The 18282-nt window shown below is 34.9% G+C and overlaps 1 long non-coding RNA gene across 1 annotated transcript in view; it reads right to left on the reverse strand.

Annotated features, from left to right (window-relative positions):
* LOC109176805 overlaps window positions 1–18282 on the reverse strand; it is a 22645-nt gene continuing 4363 nt past the window's right edge. Inside the window, exons 2-4 of the long non-coding RNA XR_002053455.1 lie at window positions 7967–7970; window positions 7455–7459; window positions 1–11 (exon numbers count right to left, since the gene is read on the reverse strand). This is a non-coding gene — a long non-coding RNA (uncharacterized LOC109176805). The remainder of the gene's footprint in view (window positions 12–7454; window positions 7460–7966; window positions 7971–18282) is intronic.

Genomic DNA, 18282 nt, shown 5'->3' on the forward strand with positions numbered 1-18282 from the left:
GGTGGAATGGACTCGGGAAGATAGAACACGAAATAACTTGGACAACATTGCCAAGGATATTTTGTTCAAAGCTATCGATGATACGATATTCCCAAAAGTTTGAAAATGCAAATCAGCAAAAGAAGTTTGGGAAACACTCATACAAATTGGTGAAGGAGACGAACAAGAAAAGGATAATAAGCTCACCATAGCATTAAAGAAATTTGATGATTTCAAAATGCTAAGTTGCGAGAATATTACCGACATGGAAGCAAGATTTACCAAAATCTTGGGAGAAATTAATGATCTTGGAAAAGACATTAATCAAAAAGAAATTTCACTTAAAATCCTACGTGGTCTACCATTAAGTTGGGATATGAAAGTCACAGCCATCCGTGACCATAGAGATCTAAAAACTTTATCAACTGATAAACTATTTAGTTATCTAAAGGCCTATGAGTTTGAGATGAAGTCAAGGATGGAGGAAGAATGCGAAGAAAAGAACAATGCACTTATCGTCGAGCAACCATCTTCCTTAAGGTCAGTAGAAAATAGTGATTTATTTTCTGACGAAAAATTTGTCTTGTTTGTTAGGAAATTTAAGAAATTTATGAGAAAAAACAACCACAAAAGTTTCCCTAAGGCAAGCACATCTCGAAGGCATAGAAAAAACAACCACAAAAGTTTCCCTACAACTGTAGAAAGCTTGGATATTTCATGGTCGAATGTCCGTACCCCAAGGTAAGCAAAAATCAATCTGACACTTTGCAGGAGGAAACCAAAGTCAAAGATAGGAGACTCAAAAAAAGACAAAAGGAAAGCTCTAATCAGTGATCCTTTGGAGATAAGTGAGACTGAGGAATCCTCTAGCGATGAAAGTGACACCTCTAAGGACAATAATGCACTATTTTGCATAAGTGTTTCTAGTGAATTATCCCACCAAGACATGTGTCTTATGGAACATGAAACAGACGATGAGGAGGTAACTTCAAAATCCTTTGACTCTGTAAATTCATCATTTTCTAAAGAGTCTATCTTTCATTTAATGAAAGATTGTCAAACCATGATGGACACTCACTATCAACTCAAAGAGCGCAATAATCTCTTAATTCTCGAAAAAGATGAAATGAATGACAAATTGCAAAATGCTATATGTGAAGTGAAAGACTTGAAGGCTGAAATTATTCGTCTTTAAGAAGAGTGTAAATCAAGGGAAGTTCGTGAACACAACCTAAGAGAGGTTATAGCCACATTTACTCATTCATCCAAAATAATGGATAAAATGGTAAATATGCAAAAAAAAAAAAAAAAAAAAAAAAACCCAAATGATAAAGCCGGACTTGGCTACGATTAGTCGTGTTCACAAACCTCCGATAAATTGACTAATTCTACTACTACGTTAACAAATAAAGTCCATGTAGTCAAATTTGTAAAAAGTCAAGACAGCACAATGAAACAAGGAATTGGTTACCAAACTGATGCAAAAAATAGTACTGAAAATCCGAAGCCTCATAAACGAAATATTTGGCCAAAGCAGTTATATAATAGGCAAAAGTTTGTTTCTCACAGGAGATATACCAATGAGTTAAGTGCACAAAGTCCTCATAGAAAAATGGGAAGATTTCCAAGGATTGGGGCGGGGAGACTTTATCCCTCTGAGCAAGATTGGTTTGATGAAATTAAACCATGGACTAAATCTAGGTTTAATGCCTTTCTTAGGCTCAAACAATCTTCTTCCCAAGTTCCAAAGAATCGAGTTAATTTTCAAAAATTGGCACCAAAAATGTTTTCAAAAATTAGCTATGATTAAAAAGTGTTTAGTGGTTACAAATCACCTAACCTTGGATCAGTAAGCACTAGGTGGATTTGAGTACCAAAAATGACTAACAACCAAGGACCCAAATCATGTTGGGTACCTAAAAATGTGTAATATATTTACAGGAAATCTGGTACTTCGATAGTGGATGTTCTTGTCACATGACTGGAAATAAATCTAGTCTTGTGAATTTTAAAAATTTCGAAGGACTAAAAGTTGTATTTGGTGGAAATGATCGATATCGCACAACCAAAGGTGTTAGTACGGTATCTCGCAATGGTCTAAAAATAGATGATGTATCCTTTGTTGAAGGTTTAAAATTTAATTTGCTAAGCACTAGTCAATTTTGCGACAAAGGTTATCTTGTAGAATTTTTTAAGAACATATGTCAAGTAAAAAATGAATCCACCAGCGAGATTGTGCTCTGAAAGAAGAACATGTACATTGTAAACTGGAACTCAACCAAAGACTCTGTGTGTCTTGTAGCAAACAGCTCAAGCAATGTAAGTTGGGAATGGCACAAGAAGAGTCACCTCAACTTCAAAACCATTAACAAAATTGTGACGAAAGATCTAGTTAGAGAATTACCCAACATCACCTACAAAAAGGATCAAATTTGTGATGCATGTCAAAAGGGAAAGCAAATCAAATCATCCTTCAAGACAAAAACACACGAGTCAAGTCAAAGACCTCTTAGTTTGCTACATATGGACCTTTTTGGCCCTGTAGATCCAGTAAGTATGAGTGGTAAGAAATATACTTTTGTTATTGTTGATGACTTTTCCAGGTACAATTGGACAATATTTCTCAACAAAAAGAATGAAGTTGAGAAGAAGCTACCAGAACTACTCAAACAACTCGAAAAAGAAAAGGAAGTCAACATTGTCAAAATTTGTACTGATAGAGGTACTGAGTTCGTAAACGGCGTGATTCAAAATTTTTGCAATTCTCAAGGAACATCAACTATCGGCTGCAAGAACTCCACAACAAAATGGAGTTGCAGAAAGGAGGAATCGTACGCTTAAAGAGGCCGCACAAGTAATGATAGCCACAGCTGAGTTACCTAAACGTTTTTGGGCCGAAGTAATCAATACTGCTTGCTACACTCAAAATAGAAGTCTGATTCACAAACTGCACGACAAGACACCTTATGAATTGTGGAAAGGGAGAAAACCCAACCTTAGTTATTTTCATTCATTTGGTTGCAAATGTTTTGTTCTTAATAATGGCAAAAGCTATCTAAAAACATTTGATGAACATGCATATGAAGCAATATTCTTAGGATACTCTTCCACCAGTAAAGCATTCAGAATATTGAACAAATCAACAATGGTGGTTGAAGAATCCATTCATGTCGTATTTGATGAATCTTCAAAAAGAAAGGATGCTGAAAGTTCAAAAATTGGTAAAAATATTCCTGAACATTTAGACAATACTAACGAAATTTCTGAAGATATTTTGCAGGGATTTAGTGATCTAAACTACTCCGGAATAGAGCAAAATGGCGAAACTTGATGAGAAAATTCCGAGGAAAATGGAGTAGATAATGGAGTAAGGGATGGAGTGGAAGTAAGAGAGTGTGTTGGGGTTGGAGTTGGAAATAATGGTGAGGACCAACAAATGGACTGCACCACAAATTCAAATCCTTCACCTTCACACGAAAATGAACCCACTCACCCCTCCACTTCTCAAAGCAATTTTTTCAACCCGATTTGAAGTGGCTCAAAGATCATCCACAAGATCAAATCATTGGAAATATTCATGACGGCGTGAGAACTAGATCATCGATAAGAGAAACTTTATTTTCTTGTTTCTTGTCACAGATTGAACCTAAGGAAATAGATGAAGCTTTAAATGATCCAAGTTGGATTGAAGCTATGCAAGAAGAGCTAAAATCAGTTCAAACGAAATGATGTCTGGGAGCTTGTTCCAAGACCACTTAATCACAACGTGATTGGAACAAAATGGGTCTTTAGAAATAAAGCAAATGAAGATGGTATCATTGTTAGGAATAAAGCAAGGCTAGTCGCAAAAGGCTATTCACAGGAAGAAGAAATAGATTTTGATGAGACATTTGCCCCAGTTGCAAAACTTGAAGCAATTAGAATCTTTCTAGCCTTCGCAGCCTACAAGAATTTTACGGTCTATCAAATGGACGTAAAAAGTGCATTCCTAAACGGGCTACTTGAAGAAGAAGTATATGTTGAGCAACCACCTGGTTTCGAGGTAAAATGTAATAGTGATAAGGTCTATAAACTAAAGAAGGCATTATATGCAATGTTGCAAAAAAACGTTAGGCGCCCCCTAGGCGGCAACGGGGCGCCTAGCGCCTAGGGCGCCTAAGCGCTGATTTTTTATTTTTTATTTTATTTTTTTAATTAAAAATAAAATTAAAAATTAAAAAATTTCAAAATTTAGTAATAAAACATAAGGTTTCCATAGTTATTTCTTAGAAACTATATACCAAAGTGGTTGTAAAATTGTTCAAAAGATTGTTTAAAACATTTAAATACATAAAAACTAAAATTAAGAGCAAAAGAAGCATTTTTTTGAGAAATTAGTAGACCAAACCGCCTTCGGATAGATCTCGAAAAAATACACGATTTGAAAAAAAATTGTCCAAATCGGATAACCGAGTCAAAAGTTATGCCTTCCGAAACTTTTCCCACATTTTCAACCAAAAAAAAAAAAAAAAAAAAACACCGAACCGGCCGGCGGCGGAGGAGGCCGCCGAGGCCATTCCTCGCGGCGGCCTCCCACCGCCTAGCGCCTAGGCGTGATTTTTGCAACACTGATTATATGAGCTAAAACAAACACCTAGAGCTTGGTATGATACCCTATCGATGTTCTTAATTAGTTGTGGATTTACCAAAGGCCTTGTTGAAAAAACTCTTTTTAGAATTCAAGAAGGCGATCACATTTTATTAGTACAAATCTATGTTGATGATATTATTTTTTGAAGTACTAATAATTCCTTGTGTAAAAAGTTTTCAAAGCTCATGCAGAATAGGTTGAAATGAGCATGATGGGTGAGTTAAATTACTTCTTGGGACTACAAGTCAAACAACTAAAGGAAGGAATATTCATCAATCAAACCAAGTACACTAAAGACTTGATCAAGAAATTTGTCCAAGAAGGAAAAAGCTCAATCAAGATCCCAATGAGCACTTCATTAAGACTAGATAAAGATGACGAAGGCAAAGATGTTGACCAAACGAAGTATCGATGGATGATTAGATCTCTACTATACCTTACTGCGAGTAGACCTGACATATCTTACTTAGTGGTGTATGTGCAAGATTCCAATCGAAGCCCAAAGAAAGTCACCTTCTTGCTGTCAAAAAGATCATTAGATACCTAAAAGGAGCAATCAATGTGGGACTATGGTATCCCAAAGAAGGTAACTTTACTCTGACTGGTTTCTCAGATGCTGATTTTGCAGGATGCAAGATAGATAGAAAAAGCACCTCCGGGACATGCCAGTTATTAGGGGGAAGGCTTGTATCTTGGTTCAACAAAATGCAAAATTCTATAGAAAAAAGTACTGCCGAGGCCGAATACATTGCAACAGGAAGTTGCTGTGCACAAATATTATGGATGAAGCAACAACTGATGGATTATGGAATAAAATGCGCGGACATTAGTATTTTCTATGAAAATACTAGTGCCATTGCGATCACCCAAAATCCAGTGCTTCACTCCAGAACCAAACATATTGACATTCGACATCATTTTATTAGGGATCATGTCGAAAGGAAGGATTTAAAAATTGAGTACATCCCTACAGAAAATCAAATAGCCGACATTCTCACAAAGCCCTTGTGCGAGACAAGATTTGCTACTCTAAGACATGAGATGGGCATGATTGAATTGAGCTAAGTATCTTTAATTTGATTTTATATTCGAAGGTGCTAATTGTTTCATGTGATCTTTGTTGCTTACTAGTTACAATATTTTGCCTACACTTTGTCACAATCCTTAGACTACTTACTTATTTAAAAATAAATAAATAAATAAAATAAATATAAAAATTTGAGCATGCATCTAATAATCTCTATTTTGTGAAATGTCTGTACATGCATGAAGACTTATATAAATCGTAGTTCATGAGCTTAGGTATGAGTTTAGAAATAAACTCGAACTTAGATTTCGAGCTTAGATTTATATAAGACTTGATCTTGAATATTTGTTATTTAGAATGAAATAAGTATGCATATTTAATTGTTTTGATATGTATATGCCTTGATAATTTGTGTAACTAATTTGTGTGATAATAGTAAACAGTTTGAGTACATGAACTGGATTTTAAAAAAATCCTCTTTCTATTAATGTTATTTAATTTATTTAAATGGGTTTTATGATTGAGGATTATACTTGAGTCATGATGTGTTTGCTGTGATTTATTTAAATCTGTTTGCATCTATCCTTTTTTTTTTTGGTATATAAAATGTATTTCTTTGCATAAATATTTTATAAAGTTGCTTATAAAATATCTCTCTCCTAAAATATTTGTTAGATGCCTATACATGCACCTATATGTTTCTATTTATCTCATTTATTGGGCTCATCTTCTTATTAATTAGTTTCTATATTTCTCTCAAAATGCTCCAAACTTAATTTTTTAAAAAAATAAAATAAAAAATTCACAAAGCTTATTTTGGTCGTTTAATGTTATCTTTGGAAAATAAACGTATTTATCAAACCTTGAGAAATAATTTTAGAAAACTCCATTTATGAAAGAAAATTTATTTAATTTATATTTATCCAGAGTCTTCTAGGGTATATGTAATTTTACCTATTTTCTCTAGAGGTGGCTATCAAATCAGACATTCTTTTAGACCTTCACATTAGGTTTGCATGGCATTAAATGCTCGTGTCTCCCTAATGATGAAAAACATCAGAAATGGCGTCAACCCATACAATTCCCACTCACACCCCCATACCTCAAATTTCTACAAGCCAGCCTGTAGGGACAATTTTGAGAATTCATAACCCACTCATACAACGTATAAGAACTCTTCATCTTCAAAACTCTTCACTCATTCTCTCACAGACTTCTAAAGCTCTTTCACTACCCAAAGAAAGCCATCATCCACTCAAACTCCATTGCCAAACCTCCCTAAATCTTCTCTACCCTAATGGCGACAAACCCAGTACCTCAGGGAGATCATCCATCGAATGCAGAAGAAGAAGAAAATTTGGTGATGCCTACTCTAGCTCAACTAGTGAAGCAGACACACACTGGGCAGATCTTACACATCCCTGATTTCCACAATGTAATCGGCAATACAGATAAAGGAAAACAAATTATTAATGCTCTAGAAGACAGTGGCATCTTCAAGTTATGTACATATCCCTTTTCTGGCATTTATAAGGAAGATATAGCATAATTCTATTTGAATTCATATGTGGACGGTCAATCGATTAAGTCTATTGTGAATGAAACCCCAGTTGAAATCACACCTAATGACTTAAGGGACACTTTTGAGCTGCCTGACACTAATCTGGAGATTGATGACCATGTTTTTATCCATCAAGATTTTTGGCCATTAATTCGGGGGAAACCCAACATACCAGACCTCAATTTTCTGGTTATAAGAAGTTCTTGAAGTGCGAGTTTGGAAAGTTCCTTGATATCCTGTACAAGTGTTTAGACTACAAAATCTCTAATTCAGATGAATATAAGCCCCGGGAAATTACCTTGATGAATGGAATATGGCTGGGAATTAAGTTTAATTGGGCGGGGTATGTTCATAGCAGAATTGTAAAATACTGTTGTTATGCTGTACCTCTACAAAATAACCAATTTAAACAGCATGTGAGTTATGGTTTTGTTATTTCTGAGATTCTAAGGAAGAAGGAGATACCTCTTAGAAAGCCCAAAAATGTTGCTAGCTTCAAATACTAGTTTAGGAACCCTGAAACCTTGAGAGAAAAACAACCTACTAAACTTTCCACTAGTAGAAAAACCATGGGAACTAATGCTCCTAAAAAGAAAAGAGGCAGACCATTAGGAAGAACGTCTAGAACTTCTGAGCGTTTAGGATCAAATGATGCATCCTTTATGATTATTAATTTTGCAAATGATGGAGGAGCAACTTCAAACTTAAATATAACTGTTCATGTGCCTGTGACTCAAATTGGAAGAAGTAGCCAACCACATCCACCAACACTGCTAACCAAAACTATTTTTCCTAACGTTAATAATCTTATATCTCCCCTACAAATTGAAGGATTGGACACACATCTTGAGCTAAATATTCTAGATGAAGAAAGGGAATCTTTTGTTGATGAAGATCCAATTCTTGCCACTGAATTGCTAAGGGTGAAAGAATGGAGGAAATTGAGATTTGAAGATTATCAATCTCACATTTCCAAAGTTGGACCTAAGATTGAGAGAGAAAAATTATTTACTCTTGATTGGCTGGGAAAAAGGGATGTTTCTACTGCTCTCCAGATGTCAACCATTGAAAGTGTCTATTCAAACAAAATGCAGGCTATGTTGGCAAGATCCAAATAACAGCTTCCAGTTATGGAGGAAGGATTCCATGCGTTATATGCTGAAGTTTTGGAACAGATAAATCAAGCACATTTGCATGAAGAATTACAACGATCACCTGTGGATTTTCACCATCATCCTAGTGAAACTTCAAATTTTCAAACTGATATAAATGACATGACACAGGGGAAGGCCGTTTGGATGCAAATAAGAGGGAAATTCCAATTTTGAATGAACAACCAGTTGAAGATGTAGCTGAGGAACCAGTCACAGTTCCAGTGCAAGTTCAAGCCACGGTTGTAGTTACGGATCCAGTTGAGGAGACAGTCACGGATGGAGTCACGGTTACGGATAAGGAAACTACAGCTGAAGTTGAGGATCAAGTCACGGTTCCTACTGTGACTAATACTGAAAATGTCGCATTCACTAATAATAGTCTGGGTTCAAGATTAGAAGAAGTGAAGATCACGGCTCATTCACCTCAAAATCATACCGCCATGGAGATTGATTCTGAAAATCTTCCAATCACCTTGGAAGATACTAACAATAATTTGTTTGAAAACCTTGTTGATGCACATGTTGTTGATGAAGAATATCTAAAAGATTTTGAATCTGATGAAGAAGACGCAAGTCTGAAAGCAGCAAAAAGAAGGAAACTTATTATGACCGAGTCATCTGATGCAAGTGATACTGATAATGATGGAGATGAAGAGAGGCCAGTGCAAACTGAAGGAGAAAAAATGCAGTTGAAGAAATCTGGAGGAGATACTGACAAGCATATTCTTGAAGAAATCTACAAACAAATGAGAAGTTTAAGTGATCACCAGAAAAGCTTAAACACGGTGATACAAGAGGATAAGGAGAAGAAAGAAAAGGATTGGGATGAGAAAATTACTGCATTGAACAAGAAAATTGAACTTGAGAGACTCAAGTCCAACAACTTAACAATGGATCAGTGCAAAAGTCTGCTGAAGGTAATTCACCAACAAGAAAATAAAATATCTGATTTACAAAATAAATTATCTGGTTTTAGAAGTGAAAACACTGCCAAAGTTGACAGAATTAATGCTAATGTTGAGATGTTAGTTGATTATGCCAAAAAGGGGGAAGAGAGCAGTCATTTGGCTCTTGGTTCCTCTAGTGTTATGGGCAGCAATAGTGGCAGCTGGAGAGGTAGAGGAAAAGAAAATTCTGGTTTTTCAAAATTTGCAGACCCCAGACCGAGATTTGGAGCCATACAGTACTTTGCCGATGATACGACAGCACCCTACACAATGAAGAATATTCCCGCTGTCATGAAGAAGCTACCGGAAGCAGATCTGTTGGGCGTCGGCCGGGTTGGCCGAGTTCAGCCCCTGCTTGGTTCGAGACGTGGCGTTGTGGCTTAACATAGAGAGATGTGGTTAAATGATTAATGTCCACTTACTTATCACCAATTGGTTTTAAGTAGGATATAGCAACCAGGTACCATAGAACTCTGTGGTTAAGCGTGCTTGACTTCCGGTAATCCCGGGATGGGTGACCCACTGGGAAGTGAGCATAGTGCAGTGCTAAGATCCAACAATTGGTATCAGAGCTGAGGTCACGGGTTCGAATCGATGGCTCGGCAAAAGTCGAGTCCAGTCCCAGATGGGATGTGGGCGTAGGTCAGGCCAAGTCCAATCCCAGGAGGGGGATGATGGGCGCGTAGGCTTAACGAGTCAGGCTTTCCCAGGAGGGGGGTGATGGGAACTTGGTATCAGAGCTGGGGTCACGGGTTCGAATCGATGGCTCGGCAAAAGTCGAGTCCAGTCCCAGATGGGATGTGGGCGTTAGGTCAGGCCAAGTCCAATCCCAGGAGGGGGATGATGGGGCGCGCGCATAGTGTAGCGCTGAGATCCAACAAGATCAAAGGTTGTAAATTCTTGGAAGAAGGAAGAACTTTTGAAGAAAGGAAGAACTTTTGAAGAATGCATCAAGTGGTCACAAAGGAGAATTCTTGGAAGAAGGAAGAACTTTTGAAGAATGCATCAAGTGGCCCTTGGCTACTACAACACAGGTCAAGTGTCTGATGAATATTTTGTTGATGAATATGTGAACGATTTCAGGAAGCTCAGAGATCGTATCAACAACAAGCTCAGATCAAGAAATTAATTTCTTTATGGTAATATGTCTTATTTTCCTACTATCGGATGGTTATGTAATAATTAGCTATACTGCTTAATATGTTCTTTTGCTCAGTTTTTGCTTTATCATCTTATGAAATATTTTTAGACCTAGCTTGTATTAAAACGCATGCCTGAGATATTTTTGCTTGGAATTGATGATGGTTATTATTAGTCTCAAACATGCGGTTAGGAATCTTGTCTAAAAGCAATTGTTCTAGGTCATATATTTTGTTAAACTCGTTCATGGCTAGTCAAAATAAAATTAAATTCCAAAGATTCAAAATAATTTTCAAGACTAAGCCAAATGACTGAGTATAGGTTTTGGCATCATCAAAAATGGGGAAATTGTTAGGAATAAATTGTAATTAGATTTTGATGAGCCAAATTGTATTTTTAAAAATTTTAGACCCCCTTTTCTGTTTGAATTTTGTGTAATTTTATTTTGAGGAAGAACAAGAAATATTAAGTCTACAAAATTCATGAAGAAGAAAATCAAGGAAGAAGAAGAAGAGCTACAGATGGATTATTATTTATCAGCCATAATTCAATTGGTCAGGCACATTATCTATTTTGAAGAAGAGGAGTTACGGTTTGAATTAATTCAAGGAAATCAACCTTCACGGAAATCAGCCACGTGATTATTTAAGGAATCAGCTAAGAAATTGGAATGCCTTACATAATTAAATTGAGCTACGGTCTCAATTTAATTAAAGAAGAGCCACGGTCTTATTATGAGCTACGGTCCCAAATTAATTCATGGAGATGAGCTACGATCTTTATTTGTTAAAGAATGAGCCACGCTCTAACGACCCGTTTGGTTCACGGAATAAGCTGGGAATGGCATAGCATTCCCAGTAACAGGCCTATTCCTTTGTTTGGTAACCATGTCTATTACCAGGCTTAGTATTCCTAGTAATAGCCTATTACCTCAAATAAGGTAATAGCTATTACCAGGGCCCCCCTGGTATTAACTTATTCCTGAGCTCTTAGGAATAGAATTTTTTTTTTTCAATTTTAACCTTTATCGTTCTTTGCGTTCTCTCCCCCATCTACGATTCCTTCCCCGATTCTTTTCATCATCAGCATCACTCAAACAATTTCATCCGTCATTCTGCATCAATCAAACAATTTCATCCGCCATTATGCATCAATCAAACAATTTCATCCGCCATTCTGCATCGATCTGCAATTCTTTCTATCATCTACATCAACATCAAATTAAAGCTTCAAACAAAGGTAAGTTTCAGAATTTTAATTTTTACAAATTAATTATTATTAATATTTAATTATACATATATATACTGCATATATATATATATATATATATATATACAGTATCGCGCCGCAGCAGTATATATACTGCTGCGGCGCGGAGGGTTCCGCAGCCGCACCAGTATTGTTTTTTTTTTTAATTTATTGTTTATTGTTTTTATATTTTATTTTATTTTTGCTACAAAAGTGTTATTGTTTATTTTGTTTTTTTTTTATCACAGTAGTGTTATTGTTTTTTTTTTTTTTTTTTTTTTTTTTTTTTTTTTTTTACAGTAGTGTTATTGTAATCTGTATAAGTTATTCTAAGTTTTAAATTAAACTTGCAGTTATGGCTCGATTGCGCTTAATAACTCGTACTGAAAGAAGGAAAAGATGTGTAGTTGTGTTGCGTGTATGGTTGGATATGTGTGCTTCTGTGAGTTTATTGTTTATAATGATGATGTCAACCTTGACAATTTTGTGTTCTAATAAAAAACGAGTGAAATCTTATATAATTAACACTTTAGGGTCTCGAGAATATATGTTACGAGCTGTGTATTTTGTAATTTCATTGGATTGTTTTGAGTATTTTGTTAAAAATAACATATGTTATGCTTCTTTTGAATATTGTTAAATGTTCTTTAAAAAATTTTGTTATTTACATGACTATTTTGTTTCATAATTTACATATCATTGCTTCTTCTTCTTAATAATAATAATAATAATAATAATAATAATAATAATAATAACAATAATAACAATAATAACAATAATAACAATAACAATAACAACAATAACAATAACAATAATAACAATAACAATAACAATAACAATAATAATAATAATAATAATAATAATAATAATAATAATAATAATAATAATAATAATAATAATAATAATAACCCTTAGGGTTGGGGTTCAGCCTTTTGGAAGAAGAAGAAGAAGAAGAAGAAGAAGAAGAAGAAGAAGAATAATAATAACGATAATAACGATAATAACGATAACAACGATAACAACGATAACAACGATAACAACGATAATAACGATAACAACGATAACAATAACAATAACAATAACAATAACAATAATAATAACAATAACATAACAATAACAATAATATAACAATAACAATAACAATAACAATAATAATAACAATAACAATAATAATAATAATAATAATAATAATAATAATAATAATAATAATAATAATAATAATAATAATAATAATAATAATAATATTTTTGTACAAGGGCATTTATGTCTTTTAAACATATATTCTATTCATATTCCTTAACCAACCAAACATTGGAATACAGTTCCCAATGTCTATCCCTTGAGCGAACCAAACAACATAATACAATTTATATTCTATTCCTTACATATTTCATTCCTTATGGAATAGCATTCCTATTCCCTCCAAATTGATTCCATGAACCAAACAGGCCATAAATTTATTAAAAGGAAGGAGCCACAGTTGATCTTGAAGAAGAACCAGGGATCAAACTCATCAGAGACATTTGAAGGAATGAGCTACGCTTTCTATTTATCAATGGGATGAGCTACGGTCAGATTTTAAGAAGAGCAAAATTAAAAGCCAAAGATCTCACCAATGACATTTAATCCAAGATGAGCTAAGGAATTAATTCATGCGCCCAGGATTATTTATTGAGACTAGCCAAGGTCTTAATTAAATTAAAAGCTCAAGTCACGCCATCAGCCAAGGAAGATCAACAAAAATCTCTGAAAAGTTTTAATTACAAAGTATGGAGATCCATTACAAAGTATGGGGATTACTTGCAAAGTATGGAGATCCATTACAAAGTATGAGGATTACTTACAAAGTATCAGGAATATATATATATATATATATATATATATATATATATATATATATATATATATATATATATATGATAGGGATATACGCCCGACGCCCGACCGCGTAGAGACCGGGTCGTAGCCCGACCCTCAGACATGGGCCCTCCTGTCGTACCCGACCGATGCCGACCGGTGGTTTCTAGGGAACCCCGGACGACGAGGTCGCCCCGCAGCACCTCCGGGACAAACGGCCCGTCGGAGGGTCACGACCGACAACCCATAGGCGGTTCCCAGGTGGAGAGGGAGATGTCAGACCTTTACCACCGGGAAGTGACCGGTTTACTGGGCGATCCCGACCGGACGCCCTTGGGTGACTTTCGGCCAGAGGGGAGGAGAAGTCAGACCTTTAGCGCCGCGTGGCAGACATCGACACGGCCACAGGTAACACCCGGTGCATGCCCACCACGTGTCTAACATGCCGGAAGCCCGGCGTGTCCCACCTTTCTGACCCTATAAATAGCGCATTAAATGCACCTTGGAGGGGACCTTTTGGGGGGCACGAGGCAAGACCGGACCTTCCCGACCCGCATGAGAGATCCGAGCCTTGCTTACGACCGCATAAACATACTATACGGGAATTACCCCTATCAATATATATATATACTAGTATTTGTCCCGTGCGATGCACGGAAAATATGTTATAAAAATATACACTATATGAGGTTTATTCATATATAAAATTTTTGTTATTTAATAATTATTATGTGTGAATTCCTATGATAAAATTATGAACATAAATATATTTACAATTAAAATAATATTTAAGGTGGGTGATTACTACAAATCTTAAACTATATTAAAAATTTAGTACATAGTATTTAATATTATAAATTTTTAAGAACTTAGTAAACTACAATAGTAATTGAATTACAATTTTAGAGTCACCACGGATCAAAATTTTTAGACCTTTGAGATTTCTAACTCTAGATGTAGCAACATACAATTGACCTTTAAAGACCAAAATCACAATCTTAGTTAGAACATTGATTTTTTTCTTCCAAATACTATCGAATTAAGTGTGTAATCTATAAAAGATGAGAACTAATAATTCGAGAATATAATCTTAATGTTACTAAGCCTACTTCACGTCAATTAAGTTGGAGAGTGTTGTTGGATAATATCCGATGAATCCACGAATAACGCATCTTTGTCTCCGTAGTCCTCAATATGCACATCAACAATCTTAAATATTAAGCCACATGGCTATGCTATATATTAATTTCAAACTTATGGACTTTGGGGTTGCATGCATGCTTCTTAAAGCCATATGGCTTTAAGATGTGAAAATTAAATGTTGCATTTAACTTTCACATCTTAAAGTAATTTTCACATCTTAAAGCCCATTTAATTTTCACAAGACTTTCACATCTTAAAGTCATATGGTCTTTGTGAAAATTAAATGCAACATTCAATTTTCACAAGACCATATAGCTTTATTATATATAGGATAGGATTATCAAAATGTTTACTACTTTAATAATTTAAAATTGAGTTAATTTCATCTTTGGTCATGCCACAATAATACTAGGATAAAAATGGATGTTCTAGAAAAAAAGGACTAAACGTGGATTGCCACCTACAAATTTAGAATCAAAAATGGAATTGACTCTTTAAAATTGGTACAATTATGTACCCAATTTGTTGTACCAAAATTATTTAACATTTATTCTCATCATAATATGTTATTTTATACATTAAAACTAATAATAATAATAATAATAATAATAATAATAATAATAATAACAACAACAACAACAACAACAACAACAACAACAACAACAACAATAATAATAATAATAATAATAATAATAATAATAATAATAATAATAATAAGGTTATAATGAATTAAAGGAATATGAAGGAAAAAGTGTTAGATCGGAAGGAAGAAAAATCAGGTCGGAAGGAAGAAAAGAAAATCGGGTATCACAGTTTCCTCAACAGCTTTTTAAAAATTTAATTCATCAAAGCTTGGAATGTAGCAGGGGCATTGGTGAGACCAAAGGGTATAACTTAGTAAAGTACTTAGCCCCAGCAAGCTAAGAAAACAATTTTTCCACAAGGGGTATAGGGAACTTGTTCTTGATTTTGATGTTGTTCAAAGCCCTATAATTGATATGAAATCTCCATGTATTGTCCATTTTAGGTACCAACATGACTGGTGAGGCAAAAGGGGAAGAACTTGGTGTTATTACTCCTGTTGTCAACATTTCATCCACCATCTTTTCAATAATGTTCTTCTGATCATATGAGTATCTATAGTGTCCTATATTCATAGGTTTAGCCCCTGTAATTGGATTGGAGCATACTGATCCACCCAATCCATTCCCAAAACCATATCACACCCTCCTAATTCCAACAACCTAAAATCTTTCCCAAATTATTTATCGTGGATCTGCCATTTAAGGTTTCTACACACAACATCACATACTACCTTCTCCTCATTAGCTACTGTGATAGTCACAGGTACTGCTTTCTTAGATTCCATCCTTAATTGGGACAATAGTTGAGGATCAGGAAGCTATGAGTACTTCCACTGTCTACCAGAATTACCACTTGCTGTTTTTGAATTGCCCCCAACAGTTTGATGGTATTCATCCCTTCCCCCCTTTCTTGGGATTTCTTGTTCTAGTTCCTCATAGGCTTCATGGAACTCAGTGTCTTCTATAATATTGAAAGTAGTGCCTCTACATCTATGTCCAGGCTGTGAAGGTTCAAAGCATTTAGAAAACATTTTTTTTCTCTTTGCTAGGCTTTAATTTTAGTTATGTCAGGAGCTTGGGTAGGAGTGCTTGTGTTGCTAGATGTAGTACTTTTGAGAGTGTTCAAAAATTTGGGGTTGTCATTTGGGTTGGTGTTGTAGGATTTAGGAAATTGAGTGCGTTTGCGATTCTAATGATAGGTTCTGACATGTTTATTAGATTTCAAATCCTTCTCAAATTGTTTGGCAAACCATATAGCATCTCCAAAGGTTCCTTGTTTGGCAGTTCTTACAAAACATCTCAAAATTTGTCTCAATTTTGCTATATAATTCTCCAAAAAGTATCCTTTAGTTAATTAAGGGTGTGTTGTAAAAGTAGGATTTTAAACGCCTCAAACCTATCATTAAATTCATCCACCCCACCTATTTGTTTCAAACCAACAAATTCCTCCATTAGGGACATACTACTATCACAAAATCTCCTACATACTGCCTCAACAAAAATGGTTCCATTAGAACCCCTTTCTCAGTCCATTCAAGTACCCCTCAAGCCATAGTCCCACTTTCCTAGACAAGTTAGCATACAAGTATACAACACATTCAATATTTCCATTATGGTGATGTGGGACATGATATAAAAAAAAACCTCTCACACCTATTAATCCACATTCTAGGAAGATCATAATAAAAAAAAAGAAACGCACCTTTGTACCTCATGAAGTGAAGCTCTCCATTATGGTGTTACATTGACTCTTAAACCCTTCCATTTGACCCCTCATTAGAGACCAGTCCATGTGAGCTCTCACTTGATGGCCTTGATTGTTAGGAGTTTTCTTAGCACAACCTCCTCATGTCTAGTCAGCAATGCGTACATCAACTGCAAGGGCAGCCTTGCCCTCTCTCCTTCCTGAATTAAAGTTGGCTTCTGCTGGTTGAGTTTGACTTGGTGGTGGCACCTGACCTTGCCCATAGACTAAGGAAAACCCTTTTGTATGTTCCATTACTGGAAGGGTTGGTTTGTTCATCCTAATTATTTCATCTCTTCCTTCCAAGATCCCATTTGAGTAGTAAGTTTCTCTAGGAGGTCTTGTGTTGCTTGAGATCTAGTGTCAATCTTACTATTGAGCTCAATAACTTGAGCTTCCAATTTCTTCATTCGTTCATCTATAGGATTGGGCTTTGATACCAATTGTAACAACCCAATACAAAAGCAAAAAAAAAAAAAAAAGGAAAGAACATTAGAGTATACGGAGAATTAGAGAAGAAAGAGTGAGATAAACACTGAAAAAATTGTATTCAATCCAAGCATAAACTCATACATATTGAGTCATTTACAAGCCAAAAATGCTCTTAAACTCCCTTCCCCACAACCTGGAACCTAATCTAAACAAACTAACATAATGGAGTGAAACATATTGTCGTTTGAAGGCGTAACTATTGCAACCAACTAAAAGTTGAAACGACATCGTCTGAAGTTCAACCTAACGATTCCCAAGTTCCAGCTTGTCCAACATCGTCATTTTGGCTCGCCTTCCCCATTTCTATTGCCTTCTTCCCTATTATTTCCTTATTTGTTTTCCTCCTACCTTTTTCCTTAATTGCTAAGGTCATTACAATGTGATTTAAACACAGAGAAGACAATGTTTTTTTTTTTTTTTAAGAATAATTATAGTATATCATTTATATTCTTTTAGGATTAAGATTCAAAGAACAATAATTTTCACTTAAAAAAAAAAAATAAAGTTGAAAGAAACAAACCAAATATTATATCTTAATTATGACCACAAAGAAGAAAATAATTGTAAAAAGAATTTAAAAATTTTTAAAATTTAAAATGACACGAGTTCCATTTTGTGTACACTAATTTAATTGTTGTTGTTGTTTTTGTTGTCATTATTATTATTATTATTATTATTATTATTATTATTATTAAAAGGTTAGAAAATATAAGTTATGAACAAAAAAAAAAAAAGTTAACGGAATATTCCGTTACTAAAGTTTGTACATAAATAAA

Source organism: Ipomoea nil, unplaced genomic scaffold, assembly GCF_001879475.1.
Source record: "Ipomoea nil cultivar Tokyo-kokei standard unplaced genomic scaffold, Asagao_1.1 scaffold0758, whole genome shotgun sequence".
In the NCBI taxonomy this organism is placed as follows: Eukaryota; Viridiplantae; Streptophyta; class Magnoliopsida; order Solanales; family Convolvulaceae; genus Ipomoea; species Ipomoea nil.